The 20124-nt window shown below is 40.3% G+C and overlaps 1 protein-coding gene across 1 annotated transcript in view; it reads right to left on the bottom strand.

Moving 5' to 3' along the window:
- Positions 1 to 3047, bottom strand: part of LOC126161526 (UDP-glucosyltransferase 2-like) — a 39040-nt gene extending 35993 nt beyond the window's left edge. Inside the window, exon 1 of the mRNA XM_049917446.1 lies at positions 2992 to 3047. The gene's annotated coding sequence lies outside the window, so the exon portion shown is untranslated. The remainder of the gene's footprint in view (positions 1 to 2991) is intronic.
- Between the last annotated feature and the right edge of the window lie 17077 nt (positions 3048 to 20124).

Genomic DNA, 20124 nt, shown 5'->3' with positions numbered 1-20124 from the left:
AATTCAAATGTGTAAACAAAATATCGTTGTCAGGGATACTTTTTATGTAATATGTATATATATATGTATATTCACAATTCATGGCAAACACAGAGACTTTATAGAGAAATACGGGTATGTTGCCGCATCCGGTAGTGATAGAACGTGATAATTTCTTGTGCAACAGCAGGTGGGAAGAATCAGACATCATTAGGTTATCCCCCGCCACCCACACCTATGTCATTAAGACCACCTGAAACATCTCATTAACTCGAATGGTGACAGCCGGTCGCTGCCTCCGCAGTAAAGCTTCACGCCTCCTAGGGGCAGGTGCATCGAGTTTACAACAGTGGTGTTAGCCGCAATTTGTGTCAGTCTTAACGAGTGGGTGTTTTGGCTGACAAGTAGCTGTCTGTCATATTTCCGAGCACGGTTGAATTTTTTAGTTCCTGTGTGTAAACTGATTGAGCCTGGTGCTGAAGGTAAAACGACTGCTTCTTTTTACACATCAGCGTACCTCTAGTTCCCTACTATTAATTTAATACAGGTGTATTACCAAAGTGGCATTTTTAAATTTGCAGAAATGGCACCGTCGTCGTGGATGTCGATATAAGCCGGACAGCTTCTGCTACGTCTGTGGGAAGTTCACTTTTGACAGAAATAGGAAGAAAATTTCTTCAGTCATAAAGAAAGCATACAAACATTATTTTGGAGCAGAGGTAGGAGACCAAGATAAAGAATGGGCACCACATTTCTGTTGTGCTACATGTTACTGCAAACTAATTCAGTGGTGGAAAGGTAAAGAGAATGTGGTGTTGTTTGCTGTTCCCGTGGTGTGGAGGGAGCCTAAGGACCATGTTAATGATTGTTATTTCTGTCTAACAAAAATTCAGGGTTTTACAAACAACAAGTCGAAAAGGCACATCGTTTACCCAGATATGCCTTCAGCGAGAATGCCAGTGCAGCATTCCGACAACCTTCCCGTACCTTCAAGAGCTCGAGGTCAAATTCCGAGTGACAGTGAAATAAGTAGTACTGAAGAAATCACAGATGATGATTCTTTATATCACTGCACAAGTGAGTCATCGCCACATTTGTTAACACAGGCAGATTTAAATGATTTAGTACGTAATCTAGGACTAAGTAAACAAAAGGCGCAGCTGCTTGGTTCAAGATTACAAGAGTATAATCTACTGCACCAAAGTACTAAAATCAGTGTGTTCAGGCAAAGAGAACATGCCTTTATTTCTCATTTATCAACTGACGAAGCACTGACATTTTGCAATGACGTTGCTGGCCTGATGAAAGTACTGAACTTCAGTTATATTTCACAGGAGTGTAGGCTTTTCATAGATGCATCGAAAACAATTCTGAAGGCTATTTTGCTCCATAACGGAAATAAAATACCCTCTGTTCCAGTAGCTTACGCTAGTTTGACAAAAGAGAATTACGAATTCGTACATTAAAATACATTAAACACAAATGGAAAATATGTGCAGATTTCAAGGTAATTGCTATGGTACTGGGAATGCAACAAGGCTACACAAAGTATGCCTGTTTTCTTTGCGAGTGGGATAGCCGAGACCGAAATTCTCACTACGTGAAAAAGAAATGGCCTAGGCGAAGATGGAAAGTTGGCGAAAAGAATGAACAACGTGAAAGTCCGGTAGCTCCTGAATATATACTACTTCCACCGCTTCACGTCAAACTTGGCCTGATGAAACAATTGGTGAAGGCCATGGATCCAACAGGCTGTGGGTTTGCATATCTAGCTACCAAATTCCCCCGTCTTTCAGCTGCAAAAATAAAGTAAGGTGCATTTGTGGGCCCACAAATCAGAGAGAAGCAGAAAGATGCAAATTTTGAAGCATGTTTAACTGATAAAGAAAAAACCGCTTGGGACTATTTCAAGATGGTGTCGGAAAACATCCTCGGAAGATGAAGAGCTACTAACTACAAATCAATGGTGAAGGATATGATCAAAGCATATCAGGATTTGGGGTGCAATATGTCTTTGAAGGTACATATGATGGACTATCATCTGGACTACTTCACAGAGAGTTGCAGTGACGTATCGGATGTACATGGGGAAAGATTCCATAAAGACATTTCTACCATAGAAAGGCGCTATGAAGGGATGTGGGTACCTTCTATGTTAGCAGATTATTGCTGGAATATCATTCGAGAGAAGAAAGATTCACAATACAAGAGAAAAAAGTGACGTGCATTACAAAGCAGTGGCTCATTGTTTGTCAATTTTCTGTAATTTCTCATGTCAAATAAAGGCTTCAAAGTGTATACACAAAGGTTACTGTGTTATATGTGAGATCCCACCCTCCATTAATGTGATGAAATTATAACATCGTAAAGATGTGCATTTGTTTGTCGAATTTCACCTCACGTTTGCTGCACTATATCAGAAACTGAAAAGAGAAATAAAATTGCGATTACTCATAAACTATCCCTGACAGAAAGAAACCAAAAACAGTTTTCAATTCAGCACTCAAAATACAACTAGGATCACAATATTTTTATCAGAAATAGAAAAAAAGGTTTTTTTTGTAGAACAGTGTAATTAGGAGTACCGTTGTACAGTACTTGTATATAGAGACTTTCCAATACTTTATCAAAGACTGACGGCATAGAAATAGGTCTACAAGTTTCTAAATTATCCCTTTTTCGTTTTTTTTATAAAACGGCTTCAGTACCAAGCACATTAATTGTTCAGGAAACTGACCATTCCTGAAAGAGTGCAAGGTAATATTTAATTTTCCTATGTTAAAGTAATGTTCTGTGTGTGTGTGTATTGTTCCAGAAAGTAATCAACCGAATTTGCCTTTATATACAAAAAGCGAAACACTTCTGAAACTTTAGTGTTACACTGCAACATGAAAAAGGCGATTCTGTTTACAGAACGAATATTGCTATTAGTAAGTTTACAGATACTTCAGATCGGTACTCGGAATACCGAGTAGAGTGGTGCTCTAGCATAGGCTACAGGAGAGAACATACGTTCCGTGTGAGCTGGTGTGTCTGGTGCGAGCTGCGCCCTCTCTCCTTTCGTCCGGCTGGTTCGCCACTGCCGCTGTCTCGCAGCGGCACCCTATTATAGGGTCGCCGCCGTGGTGACCCTGGAGCGTCTCAGCTAGCAGCTAGCAGCCTAGCCCCTGCGCGATAAACGGCTGCCGCGCGCCTTACACTTCGTTGCGACATGTGTCGTCACACACAGTATACGTACTCCCGAAAGACCGCGGCTACCATTAAAAATGTTCCGGGAGGAAGCTGTCCGTTTTCGGCGACAATTTCTGCGACCCTTGGAAAGATATTGCACAACTGTCATGCATCTGAAGGAACGTACAGCGTAAAAATAAATATTACAGTCTAGATGGGCAAAATATTCGCCATACGCGAGAACGACTCGCGCACTGATCGTTCTGTACAACCTTAATTATGTATACAGTCAGTTCATCCATTCCGAGAATCGAGAACGAAGTCCATTTTTGCCTGTTCCCGTCACTGATACTGGCACGATATTGGTCCTAGATATTCCGAAATTTTCCAAACAGTTTTAATTTCAATAATGTAAACGTGACATAAAGTCATGCACTAGGCATTATAATTATCACTAGTTCTCCATTCAGGCTGAGTGGGTCACGATGGTAAAAGTCAATCATCAAGAAGGAATGACTTTATTGGTCATATGACACGTTTCGAAATTTATCCATCATCAGATCCCCAGGAGCGATCACTGCACATAGATATGGCGTTTCAAGTTGTGTGTTACATCAACATTCGCTGACTACTTTTAATTTCAAATTCGGCATCGGATAATAAATGACAAAAGAAATACTTTTTCTTGTGATATAATTAGACTATTTTCGGTTTTTTTCCTTTACTTGTACTGTGAAATGTTGCTTCTTACCAAATTTCATGATTCTAGGTGAGCAGGGAGTACCCTATAGGTTTTTGAGTTAGCGAGTATCAAAATATATAACAGGTACGGCCGTATCTTTCCGTTGGACTCACTTAGAAACTTACATTTATTACACTGTCAAGGGACCACAGACCTTGGTATGGGACATGAATTTTAACTTGATATGTCTGCCCGCTACTTAACGAACAGACGAACAGTCAGATAACAAATGACAAAAATACGTTTTTCTTGTGATATAATTATAAATTCACAGTTTTCCGATTTTTTCCTTTACTTTTACTGTGAAACCTTTCTTCCTGCCAAATTTCATTATTCCAGGCCAACTGGAAATACCCTATACATTTTGATGAGTGAGTTTGCGAGATTAGAAATATCTGACATAAATGGCCGCATCTTTTGAGTGCATTGACTTAGAATCTTAAAATTTTGTCGCCACCAAGATACCGTAGATCTTATTGTGTGACATAAATTTGAACTTGACACGACAATCTGTTAAAGAAAAAAGTTGGTCATAACAGACGGACAGACAAAGAGACAGACGGATGAGAAATGACAAAAAATATTTTTTCGTGTTATATACAAGTAATTACGAATTAACAATTTTCAGAGTTTTTCCTTTACTTGTATTGTGAAACTTTGCTTCTTGCCAACTTTCATGATTCTACATCAACGGAAAGATAGGTTTTGACGAGTGAGTTGTCGAGTATCAAAATATGTCACAGAAATGGCTGTACCTTTTGAGTGCATTCTCTTAGAGGTTTAAAATTTTTATACTGTCAAAAGACCACAGACCTTAGTATGTGACATAAATGTGAACATCATAAGCCAATTCGTTCAAGAGAAAAAATGGTCCTAACAGACGGACAGATAACAGATAGACGGATGAAAAATGATTAAAATATTTTTTCGTAATATATAATTACAAATTAACAGTTTTCGCATTTTTTTCCTTTAGTTGTACTGTGAAACGTTGTTTCTTGCCAAATATCATCATTCAATGTGAACAGGAAGTAACCAATAGTTTGCGATGAGTGAGTTTACGTTGTACAAAGGTTTGTCAAAAATAAAACATTTATAGCCAAAAACCACCTTGTGCACATGGTCATGCCCGTACATGTAGGGCTCACAGATGATTATTACGCTATAACATAACAATATAATAATGCACAGTAGCACATTTGTTCAGGTTAGCTTGACATATTCCATTCGTTGATGATCCAACATTGGTACCAATCTGCTACATTTTATCCACTAATATGACAACTTGGCATGAGGTTCCAGTTCACAATGAACACGTTCTGTCACAAAAATTTTTTGAAGACCTGAAGATGACAACAAAGTCTGTCGAAACTGGTTGTTAAAATAAAGAGCCAGCCCGTGTGGCCGAGCGGTTCTAGGCGCTTCAGTCTGGAACCGCGCGACCGCTACAGTCGCAGGTTGGAATCCTGCCTCGGGCATGGATGTGTTTGGTGTCCTTAGATTAGTTAGGTTTAAGTAGTTCTAAGTTCTAGGGGACTGTAGACCTAACAAGGGAAACTCCCCATCGCACCCCCCTCAGATTTAGTTATAAGTTGGCACAGTGGATAGGCCTTGAAAAACTGAACACAGATCAATCGAGAAAATAGGAAGAAGTTGGGTAGAACTATGAAAAAAATAAGCAAAATATACAAACTGAGTAGTCCATGCGCAAGATATGCAATATCAAGGAGAGCGCGAGCTCAGGAACGCTGTGGACCCGTGGTTACCGTGAGCAGCTGTGGGATTAGAGGTCCTTGGTTCAATTCTTACCTCAGGTGAAAAATTTACTGTCTTTATTTTCACAAAGTTATGATCTGTCCGTTCGTTCATTGACGTCTCTGTTCACTGTAATAAGTTTAGTGTCTGTCTTTTGCGACCGCACCGCAAAACCGTGCGAACTATAGTTGCTGGATTCATATTGCCCACGGAATTCATCGCACTTATTTAATGCACTCTCCTCCAAAGTAGCGAACAGTCAACTGCCAGCCAGGCAGCCTCGTTAGCAGGAATACTCTCTCTTCCGTGCGCTGTAGTCGACTGACGTCGTGTGTTTCGATGTTTGTTTAGGTGTAGCGTCCCCATACTACGGCGCAGTTACGTCGCATCGGACGGACGGACAGATAATAATTGTCTGCAAATAAAAAATTAAACTTCTCACTCGAGGGAAGACTTGAACCACGGACCTCTCTTTTGGCAGCTGCTCACGCAACCCACTGGACCACGGCGCTCCTAAACTCACACTCTCCTTGTTGTTGCCTATCTTGCGCATGGACTACTCAGTTTGTATATTTTGCTTATTTTTTTCATAGCTCCAGCCAACTTCTTCCTGTTTTCTCGATTGATCTGTGTTCAGTTTTTCAAGGCCTATCCACTGTGCCAACTTATAACTAAATCTGAGGGGGGTGCGATGGGGAGGTTCCCTTGTAAGATGTTAAGTCCCATAGTGCTCAGGGCCTTTTTAAAAATAAAGAAATATTTATACGATCTTAGCTTTAGAAAGTCTTCCCCAAAGTATAACAGATCGCTCCTTCTTATTTCTCAATACGATAAAACTGAATCGATACTACCAACGTTGAACAGTTTTGTCTCATAGCCCTGTTGCGAGAATTCTTATAAAGCTGTGGGCACTAGTGGGCGTAGACACTGGCATGTGGAGGTATGGATCGACCTTGGAATCCCGCACGAATAGCAGAGTGTTTAAGGCGCCTACTCACGAAAAGTGAGAAATCTGAGTTCGAGTCCCCGTCTAGCACAAATTTTCATATCACCAATAGTTATTCTTTCACTGCATAACGCAGTTGATATCAAAATTATTCACAATTGCGACTGATGTTTCGGAACATATCTAGTTGCCACTTTTATGAAAAATTCACGCCTTGTTATTTCAAACTACATATCACTTACAAAAAAAAATTTCATTGCAAATTTAAAGTCTTAATTGTCGGTCTCTTATAAACGATTGTTATTAAAGATTGTTTAAATTAAAAGAATACATAACACACTAACTGTTTTCATGTTTATATATTCTACGCTTCCCAGAAATGCTTTTCATCACACTCAGAGTGTTATCGTGGCAGGCGAGCATTCTACCATGCAGCCACACGGCCTGCCATGAAGACTTGCTTTAGGGTTCTTAAGAACTCAGAAAACTTCAAAGTTGATATTTCTTGAAGATTTTTCAGAGTAGCGTCGAAATGATTAGGGGAACTGACATTTGAATTCCGAACTTCAAATTCCTTAAATATAAAAAATATAAAAATCCGTTTGCCGTGTTGTCTCCTTGTTAGACAATTTTCAAAAAATAAAGCAGCGTGAAAACAATTTAGAAACGGGAAAGAGTTTCAGGAAATTACAAACAATGTGCAACATACGACACTTTTCAGTTGCTCTTTTGAGATCGAGCCCACACAGATGTGCTCACTTGTGGACTGAATAGGTATAAAACACAACCCAACCAGGTGAAGGCGACCATTCGCAGCCTGGTGAAAATTGCTGCCAACATCAAGTAGGTGAGGGTTCTTGAGTCCACAGATGGAACCGGCAGTACCACAGCGAGTTGAGTTAGACAAGAAAGAAATGGGAAGAGCTCCACTAAGAAAAATACCGGACAAGTGTGAGTAGGACACACTGTGAGGGTTCTGTACAAATTTAATTATCTCCAGTTTTTGCTGGGAGTTAACCTATCCTCTAGAATGTAATTTAGTTTCTCGAGATGTTTTCCCGCCTACATTCTAGAAGATAGGTTAACTCCCAGCAAAAACTTTCTCATCAACATCGTTTGGTTGCAGATGACAAGCTATCTGTAGTATTTAATACACAAGTGATCCGGAAAATTCATGTACACCAAATGTAAAGGTATTTACAAAAAGAAACGATCTATTGTCTGAACTAAAGATGCACATAATTTTATAATCATTTAACAAAAATGTTCACATTACAGAAAAAATAAAAACGAAAACCCACTGATGATGGTACAGTGGTGCCGAAACAGGTTTGGGTACTGAGAAGAAACGGTGTTTTGCATAACTGGCGGACCTCACATCCAACAATTTTAACTGAAAACACGGCCAACACAAAGAGCTGCAAATCAAAATGATGAATAAACTAGTTCATTTGTGAAGCGCTCATCCCTACTTCTGTGTGAGAGGACACTCTTTAGGAGTCTAGTGAACGTTAGGCCTTCTTTACACAAGGGAACGTGCAACATCGGACGGGAATTAAAAGTGGACAAAAGGCATTCGGTCGTGTTCCGTTCGTATTCGCTTGAGTTCGCTTACGTTCCGCAGGTTATCGGTCTTTTAGCGAACCATCCAGAAAAGTTCGTGGCCTCTCCCCTTCGGGACCAGCACTACAGAAAGCTCTGGTCTGCTGTCTTATCAACTTTTGCCGCTGTTGGCGTGAGTTAGGTGAGCGATGGAGTTCTCCGAAGAGAATGTAGTGTTGCTGACAGAATAATATAGATATCACTCGTGCTTCTGTGATCCACGGGAACCACAGCTCAACTGTCAAAGGAAAAGACATATGACTGATATAAAATAACTGAAGCAATCAAACATGCTGCTGGGGACGTGAGAAAGACGATAAAGAGGGGCATACAGAGATAAATTCATTTGCTGCTTGCACCAGGCGGGAAAGGTCTAAATAAACACAACATTTGTAGTTCTTTTTATTAAAAAGGAAGCACAATGAACTTCCATGACAATCAACAAATGTGAATATTTATCTAGAATTCTGATTAAAGGTAAAAATACACGTTAGACCTGATCATTCTCGTTACTTACGTCTGTGATAGCTTTAATTATAAGGCAGATGAATCACTGTTACGTTAGAGATTTTTAATGATAAATAAAAATGCTTTATCTAGAATCACTCTATCTACCATTTAACAAACTATAAAGCTGTATTTATCAAATAGCGTGACAAATAGTATGAATATTTCATATTTCATTAATCATATTCCATTGACGTTATCTTCTTTACGCGTACTTTAATAAAATCCTTGAAGCGCTTCAGGTATCTCACTGTACACATCGGAAATTATTTGGTTCAAAAGGTTCAAACGGCTCTGAGCACTATGGGACTTAACATCTGAGGTCGTCAGCCCCCTAGAACTTAGACCTAACTAATCTAAGAACTTCACACACATCCATGCCCGAAGCAGGATTCGAACCTGCGATCGTAGCTGTGGCGCGGTTCCAGACTGAAGCGCCTAGAACCGCTCGGCCACAACGGCCGGCGGAAGTTATTTGGGATATAGAAACTACTGAAATGTGAAACCATCTCTAACGTAGAGTCTGCTAATTAAAAACGTGGTCGGCATTACACACAGATGGTAAAAGATATCGTCTTAGTTCTTTCATAGCCCAATAGAGGAAACATTTGTCCACAAAGCATTAGTTTACTTTAAATTCTTGACTTAGATACACAAGAAGAGACATGAGTGCAGCTACACATCGCGTTTTGACACTGCTTTCCTCTGTAGGCACCCCAAAGGTCCGAAACTGAGTCTCGTCACGACGTCTAAATATGTTGGGAAATGGAAGTCATTCGTCATTCGTACAAAAGTGGGTGAACGTATAAATTGGCTTAAAACGTGTATGACTTGGGAGAATGTGGCTAGTCGGTAAAGTAATTCCAAAAGTGAAAAAAAATTATTATTGATATTTTTTCAGGAACCCATTGTTAACATTGCGTCAAGCGCAAGCAAAATTCCCTTTGAAACAGTTGTCAACGAAAATTCGACGGACTTTGAGTTCTCTTCCACTGCAATACGCGGAAAACTTGGTTTCAAGCATGCCTCAGAGATGCCAAGCAACTATCGATACTTTGGTAACTGTACGTATTATTATTTATATCTGCATTTTTCTTTGGTTCATAAATAATGTATGTATATGTTTAGTTTGTTGCCAAATACATTTTTCTAGTGATTAACCCGATCAATATCTTACTTAATAGACTTTAATGTCTCCGGTTGCTAATAACCAACGTTATGTTGCTTCTTGATAATTACTGTTCTCGTTTTAAATTTACACCTGGCTATAATAAGAAGCCAGCGAAAAGTGTCAGCCGACTTACGTGCAAAGTTTTGTACTAACGTTAAGGAAAGCTAGAGTTACAATTCAGTGTGAAGACCACTACGTCCACTCATTTCACGCTTCTAACACCATTTTGCTTACTTCGTCCGGAGCAGTGAGCTCGCCAAGCAAAATAATACTCCGTGAATGTGAAATTTTTGGATAGTAGCTCTAACTACATGGTGTTGTATACTGTGCTGATTATACAATCGAGTATAGCGAACACTTGCGAACTGTTTGCAAATGCGCATTCACTTACATTCGCCTCCATTCGCTGCGGTGTAGAGGGCCTCTTAGATGAGCCACACGGCGAAATGGCGCAGTTGGTTACGAGAATTTTCCTTACTCGTGTTGCGAAAGACCATCAGTTTACTGCTCGTTTAACAGCAAGCGTTAATGTTCCATTTTCTTGCAATGCGAACTTACAATCACTAAAGACTTAATCTGGTCGTTTTACGACAAGCACGTGGGGCTGTACTGTAGAAGCCGTGTATGACAGACTTTAATGACAGATTCCTAACACAAAAATAAGAAAAACATTTCTAGTAAATAAGGACTCTGAAATACATACTGAGTACTTGCTCATTTTCGCTACCGTGAAACACATTTCCTCTAGTGAACAAGTGCTCATAACTCTCAAGCCATATATTTTAGAGTCCATTGTTTTCCATACATTTTTTTTCTTGTTTTAGTGTATGAATCTGTTCTCAAAGACTGCAAAGGGAATTTAGCTACACCGTGTATACTCCAAAGGAAAAATCAAATGGTTCAAATGGCTCTGAGCTCTATGAGACTTAACATCTGAGGTCATTAGTCCCTAGAACTTAGAACTACTTAAAGCTATCTAAACTAAGGACATGACACACATCCGTGCCCGAGGCAGGATTCGAACCTGCAACCGTAGCAGTCGCGCGTTTCCGGACGGAAGCACGTAGAACCGCTAGGGCACCGCGGCCCGCTACGGAAAAATCGCAACACCAAAAAATAATTAATGTAGAGAAATGAAATTTCAAAAATAAATTTTTCTAGGTAATGTATTTAACTGATTAACGATACAAGATCACAGCTTCACGTAAGGGCCAGATAAGCCATTGCAAATTACAAGTGCTATTACATTAATAACCAGTGTAACCACCATTACGTTGAATGCGAGCAGGCAAAGGTGCATGCATTACATACAGGTGCCGAATGTCAAGCTTGTGGGACGGAGTTCCATGCCACTTCCATATGGTCGGCCAATACGAGAACGGATAATGCTGGTTGTCGATAGCACTGGACTTGTCATCCGATGATGTCCCATATGTGCTCAATTGGAGACAGATCTGGCGATCGAGCAGGCCAGGGCAATATGTCGACACTCTCAAGAGCATGTTGGTTAGCAACAGCGGTATGTGAACGAACGTTATCCTGAATGAGATTTTCACTCTACAGTGGAGTGTGCGCTGATATGAAACTTCCTAGCAGATTAAAACTGTGTGCCGAACCGTGACTCGAACTCGGGACCTTCGCCTTTCGTAGGCAAGTGCTCTACCATCTGAGGTAGGAGACGAGGTATTGGCGGAAGTAAAGCTGTGAGGACGGGACGTGAGTCGTGCTTGGGTAGCTCAGGTGGTAGAGCACTTGCCCGCGAAAGGCAAAGGTCCCGAGTTCGAGTCACGGTTAGGCACACAGTTTTAATCTGCCAGGAAGTTTAATATTGAACGCTATCCTCTTGGAAAACAGCCCCTGGAGTGCTGGCCGGCCGGAGTGGCCGAGCGGTTCTAGGCGCTACAGTCTGGTGCCCCGCGGCCGCTACGGTCGCAGGTTCGAATCCTGCCTTGGGCATGGATGTGTGTCATGTCCTTAGGTTAGTTAGGTTTAAGTAGTTCTATGTTCTAGGGGACTGATGACCTCAGCAGTTAAGTCCCATAGTGCTCAGAGACATTTGAACCCTTTTTTTTTTTTTTTTTTTTTTTTTTTTTTTTTTTTTTTTTTTTTTTTTTTTTTTTTTTTTTTTTTTTTTTTTTTTTTTTTTTGCTGTTCGTGAATGACAGCACAACATGTCGAATCAACAGCCTGACGTTGAAATTAGCAGTGATGGTGCGTGGGAATGACCGCGAGGGTGCTCCTGCTGTCAGGTGAAATCGCACCCCAAACCATAACTCCAGGTGTACGTCCAGTGTGTGTAGCTCAGATAGACTGGTTACAGGCCCTCAACTGACGTCATAGTCAACACACGGCCATCACTGGCTGGCTCCGAGGCAGAACCATTTTTCATCATAAAACACAACATACCTCCACATTGCCCTCTGATGTTCTCTCTCTTGACACCATCGAATTTCCAAACGGCGGTGGTTTGGGCTCACTGGAATACACGGAGTAAGGCTTCTGAGTCGGAACTGTCCTTGAAGTAACCAATTTGTAACAGTTTGTTGTGTTACTGTGGTGCCAACGTCTTCTCAAATTGCTGCTACAGATGCTGTAAGATGCGCCAGAGCCATACGGCGAACACGATGGCCTTCCCTCATGACCATTTGGAACCCGGTCCTCTTGCGACCGTACATTCTCATGACCACCGCTACCACCAATCATGTACAGTGCCTAAATTCCCCCAGTATTTCTTATATATCGCAGAACGATCATACGGATGCTCGTAACGCTATTACACGACCAGTCAGGCGATCCGCCAGCAGCGAGCTGAACTGCAATGGCGGCCGCTGTCGTTTTCGTTGTTTTTTAGATATCTCGGCTGGACCCAGAGCAAGGCTAGATAAGTGGGATTGATCGCTTTAACATAGATAGTTGTATGCAGCTGGCAGCTCAACCGCTGGCTGTTGCTTGCTGGCAATCTCTAGCACGTGAGCCTGAAACTTTTGGAGGTATTACATTCAGCGCTGGTCGGGTGGTGGCCCACGTACGACCTTGAATATGATACCCGTGCACCTGCACTGAAATATAATAACCCTTTGATCGCAGGATGCCGTGGTGGCTACGTGTGATGGAATGAAGGCACCTGTGCGATAGTGCTGCCGCAGTGAGGTGGGTATAAAACTTATTCTTTTCATCACAGGATGTTGCAGGCATGTCCTGGCTTGCTTACATCTACGCATACAGGAATCATATTGACTACGCAGCGATAAGCGTTCCTGAAATAGGTGACGATTGCCTATATAAAGAGGGGCGCTTCAGTGCAACTGGTCATTCCATTGTGTTCCCTGACAGGGAGCTAATGAGTACTGGTCAAAGCTACTCTATGATGCTTTTCTCTAGTTGTCCCAGCGTTCTTCTCTCTTTCCGTATTGAGGAGCTTGGTCAGCTTTCATTGATTCCCACTGCTTTCACTCCCATTCTCCTGCTTCTTTCATATCTGGACTCCTATCACGCTATGAAGCACCGTATCGCCGCTGATGACGGCGAACATGTCGCTAATAATTGGTCCAGATTGACTTCTGATAATACAGGTATTTGGAAATGATTTATGTTGATTTTCTGTGTGTCTGTGTGTGTGAGCGAGGACGCGTGCTTGTTTGTGAGCGTGTGTGTGTGGGTGGGTGGGTGGGTATGTGTGTGTGTGTGTGTGTGAGAGAGAGAGAGAGAGAGAGAGAGAGAGGAGAACTAATTTCTTCTTCTTTTTGTTCGTCTGTTGCTGAAACAAGCAACCCTGGTGAGGCTCCTAGGCCCTCCATAGGATGGCTTCTGCATAAATCCTGATTCATCTAAAAGCAAGTGCCAGTTTCACTTCCTCTCTCTCTGCATATATATATATATATATATATGTGTGTGTGTGTGTGTGTGTGTGTGTGTGTGTGTGTGTGTGTGTGTATGTTAGCTTTATCGATACGTACCAACAGGAAAGGTAAAACACGAAGAACATCCAGTATTCCAGTAACAGAGCCACCCTTGCTCGCACTGACTGCTACCGCTATGCAGCAGTACTGCTCTGTCGCTGCTGTAGTACTGGATATTTTACTTTCCGTGTTAATACAGACCGATGAAACAAATAATAAACTGGACTAATTTGGCTCGTAAAATTTCGCTTGGAAAACCATTTCGTTCATAACTGGAAACAAACTAACGCTTTCTGTCGGCGTTAGGCGTCACGCGAAAGAAGTGGTGAGCAGTATTTGTTTGGGTTGACTCTAGCTACATATAACAAAAAAAATAAAATACAAATATCTGCCGAAACGCCAGAGAAAATCAAGGGTAACGAATCTTAGGAGAAACACCCTGTATACAGGGCGAGTCAGGATGCTTTGAGCGGTGATAGTATTAGTGATTCTCAACAAAACGCTACGGACATACGCCCTATTATGAGTGGTTCCGAGACAGAATGTATTTACTATCACTTTGGCGTGTTTTTCATGAATAACTACGAGGGTTGGAACTTTAACAGTGGCAACTATTTATTTACAGCTCGTACAAAATAGATACGTGTTTCAAAGTTTTACTGGCCTTCAGAGTAGTCACCATCATTGTGTATAACCCGTTTCCAGCGATGTGGAAGTCGCAGGATACTCTTAGCAGTGCCAGTTGTGTTGACAGTTCGAGTGGTGCTGTCTATTGCCCGAAGAATTTGTAGCAGTTCTGCAGCGAAAGCCGTGAAGTGTTTCCTTCAGTTTAGAAATCGAGTTGAGCTCACGAGGGCTTAAATCAGGGGAGTTCAGTAGGTGGCATAGCACTTAGCAGCCCCATCAGTCAGACAAATCAGTAACAGCTTGCACTGTATGTGCTTGAGCATTGTCCTGCAAAATGATGGTCAGGTCCTGTAGAAAGTGTCATCACTTTTGTCTCTAAGCTGGTTGTTAGGTTGTGTTCCATAAATGAACAGCATAGAGGCAGAAGTGATGACACTACTGCACTCCCCTGATTTAAGCCCTCGTGAGCTCAACTCGATTTCTAAACTGAAGGAAACACTTTGTAAGACGTATGCGTTGCCGGCGATGGGCGAGGCATGGCAGAGTCTCTGACCAGAGAGTAGTATGTAGTTAGATGTTACTTGTCGCTAGTCGGCATTAGTCTGGGTTAGTCTTCAGTAGTATGCAGTAGTCTTGAGTAGTCTGCTGTAGTCGACAGGAGTCGGCGCGTGCCTGCGCGTGTCGGCAGTCTGCTCTGGTCGGGACTCTGGAGGATGAGTATTATTGTAGAAGGTAAAGAAGCAGTGTTGCGCATATCTAGTATTGTATATTAACTGTCATTAATTTCTTTTAAAAAAAAAATCCCCCCAATAATAATTTTTATAATATAAAGTAATTTTTAAAGCAAAGCATTCATTTCAATTTAAAGAATATTTCCAATGCATGATCATTCCTTCCAAGAATCAGAAAAAATATAGGCCAGCATTGCACGAAGCTGTGCCAAAAAAAAATTTTTACACAAGAGCAGATATATTCGCAGTTTTTATTGAGGTAAGAATTTTTCCTTTTTTTTTTTATTCAGAATACAGGGCCAAGGCGCAGCGCTGCTGTCGTCATAAAATTTACTAGGATACTGAATATTTTCATTATTTTGGTGTTTAGGAATTGAATTTTGTGGTTACATTAAATGTGAATGCTCAAAAATGGTTCAAATGGCTCTGAGCACTATGGGACTTAACATCTTAGGTCATCAGTCCCCTAGAACTTAGAACTACTTAAACCTAACTAACCTAAGGACACCACACACATCCATGCCCGAGGCAGGATTCGAACCTGCGACCGTAGCAGTCCCGCGGTTCCGGACTGTAGCGCCTAGAACCGCACGGCCACCGCGGCCGGCAATGTGAATGCATTTCTGCACGGAGACTAAAAATGGGAACCAATTTTGTTCAGACGTTACAATTTTTAAAATCATTTAAATATTTCTGTGGGGAGTTTACACTTGGTTCATGGTTACTAATTTAAAAATAATTCTGTGGGGAGGTTACATTTGGCGACATCCGGCCAGGATCGTATTTCTTAGTGAATCTTCTGATAAGTAGTCATATATCTGCTCTTATTTACTTAAATGTAGTTTGCATCTGGCGCAACGCATTTACTAATTTGTCACTCTTTCTTTCACAGATCATCGGCAATTTGTTGCTCTTTGTTGTAATTGTTTGTTGCATTTTTGCATTGTCCTTGTTTCATTAGTGCTTAATTTTGATTTTTTGTGAAAAATGCCGCGAAAACTGTTAACAGTACATCGCGATGTCTAATGAGTGAAATAGCCGACTCGAATAATTTGACCGATAGTATTTGCGACTCTCAGTGTAATGATGATAATCCCCTAATTGTTGACAATCAGTGCGTACCGATCACTAATATTGATTTTGATCCTAATGATAAACAAGTAAATTCAATTATGTCCTCTGTTAATGTAACGACAATTGAAGACGTGGGACGTTCTGTTACAATGAACGCTGCCCAGCTTGACACACCCGGTTTGCAAAATTTACGTAATGAACAGATAAATTTTTCTAACGAAAATGAACAGTGTAATCAGAATACGTCAGATTTATTTAATTCCGATTTAGTGACCAACAGTGCACATTCGATTGGCAAACCTTTTCAAGAATTACAGAATGACCAAATGGTTACAGAAAACGTGACAATTGCAGGTATGCCATCAAACAGCACAGAGAATAGAGTAGGTAATATTGGTTTGGATCAAATTATGGCAGTATTGCTACAACAGAGTGAAAATTTCAAACAACTTAGTGAAAGTCTTAAACAGTCGAATGATAAGCAAGACAGCAATCACAAACAACTTAGTGAAAATTTCAAACAACTTAATGAAAAACATGACAACCTTAATGAAAAACTAGACAACAATTCTAGACAGCTTAGTGAACAGATTACAGCCGTTGCCGCGCAATGTCATGACGCAAAAGAACAATTACGTGAAGAAATTAAGTCTTGTGCTAGGAAAAGTAGTGAAGAATTTAGATCTGTTGCTCAAGAATTAAGGAATACGCAAGCAGCTACAACAGAATCACTTAGAGACGAAATTAGTGCAGTCGGTAAACAATGCTCTGAAAACGCAACACAGTTACGCGACGAGTTTAAATTAATGTCAGCAGAACTTTCGCGCACACTGGATGCAAAAGTAGATGCGAAATTCGACCAACAGAACAGTCAAATTGACGAACGTTTTAATCACCACCTACAAAACAGTGAAACGCGTTACGGTAAATTCATACAGGAACAGAATAAAGTAAAGCGACAAGTCATGGAAACATTTACCGCACAGAGACAGGAAGATAAACGTAAATTGTTTACGAAAGCAAAAGCATACGTTGACAACAATATTGCTACAGTATCAGACGAAATTAATACTATCAAACAGTTGAACACCGAATTGCGTGATGAAATTTCCGATCTTAAATCAAAAACAGATACACACACAGTAGACTTTCAGACAGTGACCGACAGACTTGAACAATTAGAATTAATACTGGATCCCGATGCCATCAAAGTAGACGTTAAAAAATTGAACGACACCACACGTAAATTAATGCTTGTGACACTAAAAACGATGATCAGGTAAAAATACTGACTGAAAAATATGATGAATTGGCCAGTCGTATTGACGTTATTCAAAGTAATAATGACAGCAAATCAGACGATACTTCACCGATTTCGTTTAATCAAACACCTGAATTTCAAAATTTACAGCAGACGATCAGTGAGATAGATTCGTCTAATAATACATTACGTAGAAAATTGTCAACTTTACAGCAAGAAGTGACAGAGATGAAAAATATTTCAGTCAATAACACGTCACAGCATACGGCACATTCCGAACATTTGTCACACACACACAGCCAGTATAAGTAATTTACAGTGACTACGTGACTTAGAATACGAAGTGACACAGACAAACAGATTCTTATGCAATCCTGAACCTGTTCACACATTCAGAGACGATAACGTTGATTATAAGCAATTTTTATCCGTAAAAAAATCTAAGGTATTTAAAAATGACAGAGCACAGGTACACGCTTTGAACTGGATACGAGAATTTACGTACAGAAAACACAGCATTTCAATTCCTATCGCAATGCACCGTATAGAAATGACTATCATGACAGACGTAAAAGTAATGAACACAATTTTCAGCGTACATTTAATAACAGTAGGTCTTATCAGCAGCAAAATCATCCGCAACAACATATTATCATGAATGAACCAGACAGTAGATATCATCCCGAACGTAAGAAATAACAAAACCGTACAAATAGTTGAAATGCCACAGCATCCTCCCGAAAATAATAGCATATCAGATAGAATTTGACTAGATACAGTACAGGTTGCATCTTCCAGTAATGCAAGTAATACTTTTGACACAGAGAATCTTGTTCACGAAAATGTTATTACTTTTGACGACATCCGATAACACACTTTTGCATTAAAAGACAGAATCACAACGTATATAGACGACATTATTATTGCAGAAGCTAACTGGTCTGAACACACTCTGATCCTTGAACCACTGTTACGAACTTTTCGTGCACAAGAACTCACAGTTAATCTCAGTAAATCGCACTTTGGCAAAACTTCTATAAAATTTCTTGGACATGTAATTTCAGCAGAAGGCATTGCGCCTGACCCGGAAAAACTTCAAGCTTTACGTGACATTACTGTTCCTACGACGAAGAAACAACTACGCAGCTTTTTGGGTTTAATTAACTTTTTTCGTAAATTTATTCATTACTCTGCTTTAGACACCCCTAGATTATGTTAATTGACAGGTAAAAACACTATTTGGTCCTGGGATAAGCAAGCACATTCTGAATTTATGAACCTGAAACATGCTTTGTTGAATGCACCACTTTTATCGCACCCAAATCTTACTAGAAATTTTTCCATTGCCACCGACAGTTCTAACAACGCTTTAGGCGTACATATTATTCAGGAAATTGAAGAAGATGGCACTACAGTAATTAAAAACATAGCCTTTGCGAGTCGCATTCTGTTACCTGCTGAACGTAATTATTCTGTTACAGAACTTGAAACATTATGTGTTGTATGGGCATTTACGAGATTTCGGCATTTCCTTTATGGAAGACATACGACCGTATATACAGACCATAGAGCGATACAGTTTTTACTTTCGGCTAAATTTACTCACGACAGATTAAGCAGATGGAAACTTTATTTGCAGGAATTTAATTCTACAATTGTTCACATTCCCGGCACACAAAATATTGTCGCAGACGCACTATCCCGTTCTCTCAGCAACAACCAGCAAGACATCGCAACCAACTTCTGCAAAGCACATTTCAGCGTCATGTACATTCAACAAGTTGCATTTGAAAATTTCATTTCGTCGTCATTACAAGACATAACGCAAGAGCAGAGTAAAGACAACGTATGGAAAGAGTTTAAACACCTTTGGCAAGATAGGAATAATGTTACCATTAGAAACCATTACACTGTACGCAATAATATTCTGTTTCGCCGCTCTCACCCTGACAGCAACAATTGGTTATTATGCATTCCTGACGAGCTTGTTAACAAATTAATCTGGTATACTCATTTAAGTTACGCACATTACGGAGCCAGAAATTTTTTTCTTATACTGAGACAGAACTGTTATTTTACCACCATGGAGAAACGTATTCGACGAGTTTAGCGCCATGCAAACTCTGCCAGAAAGCTAAGTCAGATACGACTTCACATATTCCTCCATTACATCCCATTATACCTGTTAAATTGAGACACATGGCCGCTAAAGACATTTTTGGTCGATTCCCAGAACTAATAGAGGTTTTTGCTACATCTTTGTCGCTGTTGAACTCACTTCAAAATTTGTTACCTTCACTCCGTTACGCAAAGCTACTGCTAAAACTGTTTCGAAAGCATTTGTAAAACATTTTCTATTTCAAGTAGGGCATGTGTCGAAAGTAATTTCCGACAATGGACCACAGTTTCGATCTGCTATATGGATACGTATGTTACGAGCTAGAAACATTTCTTCGATCTATATATCCAGGTACCATGCTTCTTCGAACCCTTGTGAACGATTAATGAAAGAAATTAGTAAACTGTGTAGAATATACTGCCATAAAAACATATTGATTGGGACACACACATACTCTCATTCCAGGATATAATTAATTCCATACCAAATGAATCCACTATGCTATCTCCGTCTGTTATACTGAAAAATGTTGAACCACCT

The sequence above is a fragment of the Schistocerca cancellata genome, chromosome 2 (assembly GCF_023864275.1).
Source record: "Schistocerca cancellata isolate TAMUIC-IGC-003103 chromosome 2, iqSchCanc2.1, whole genome shotgun sequence".
Taxonomy (NCBI): domain Eukaryota; kingdom Metazoa; phylum Arthropoda; class Insecta; order Orthoptera; family Acrididae; genus Schistocerca; species Schistocerca cancellata.
Note: the sequence above shows the minus strand (reverse complement) of the source record. Positions and strands in the feature narration are given on the sequence as shown.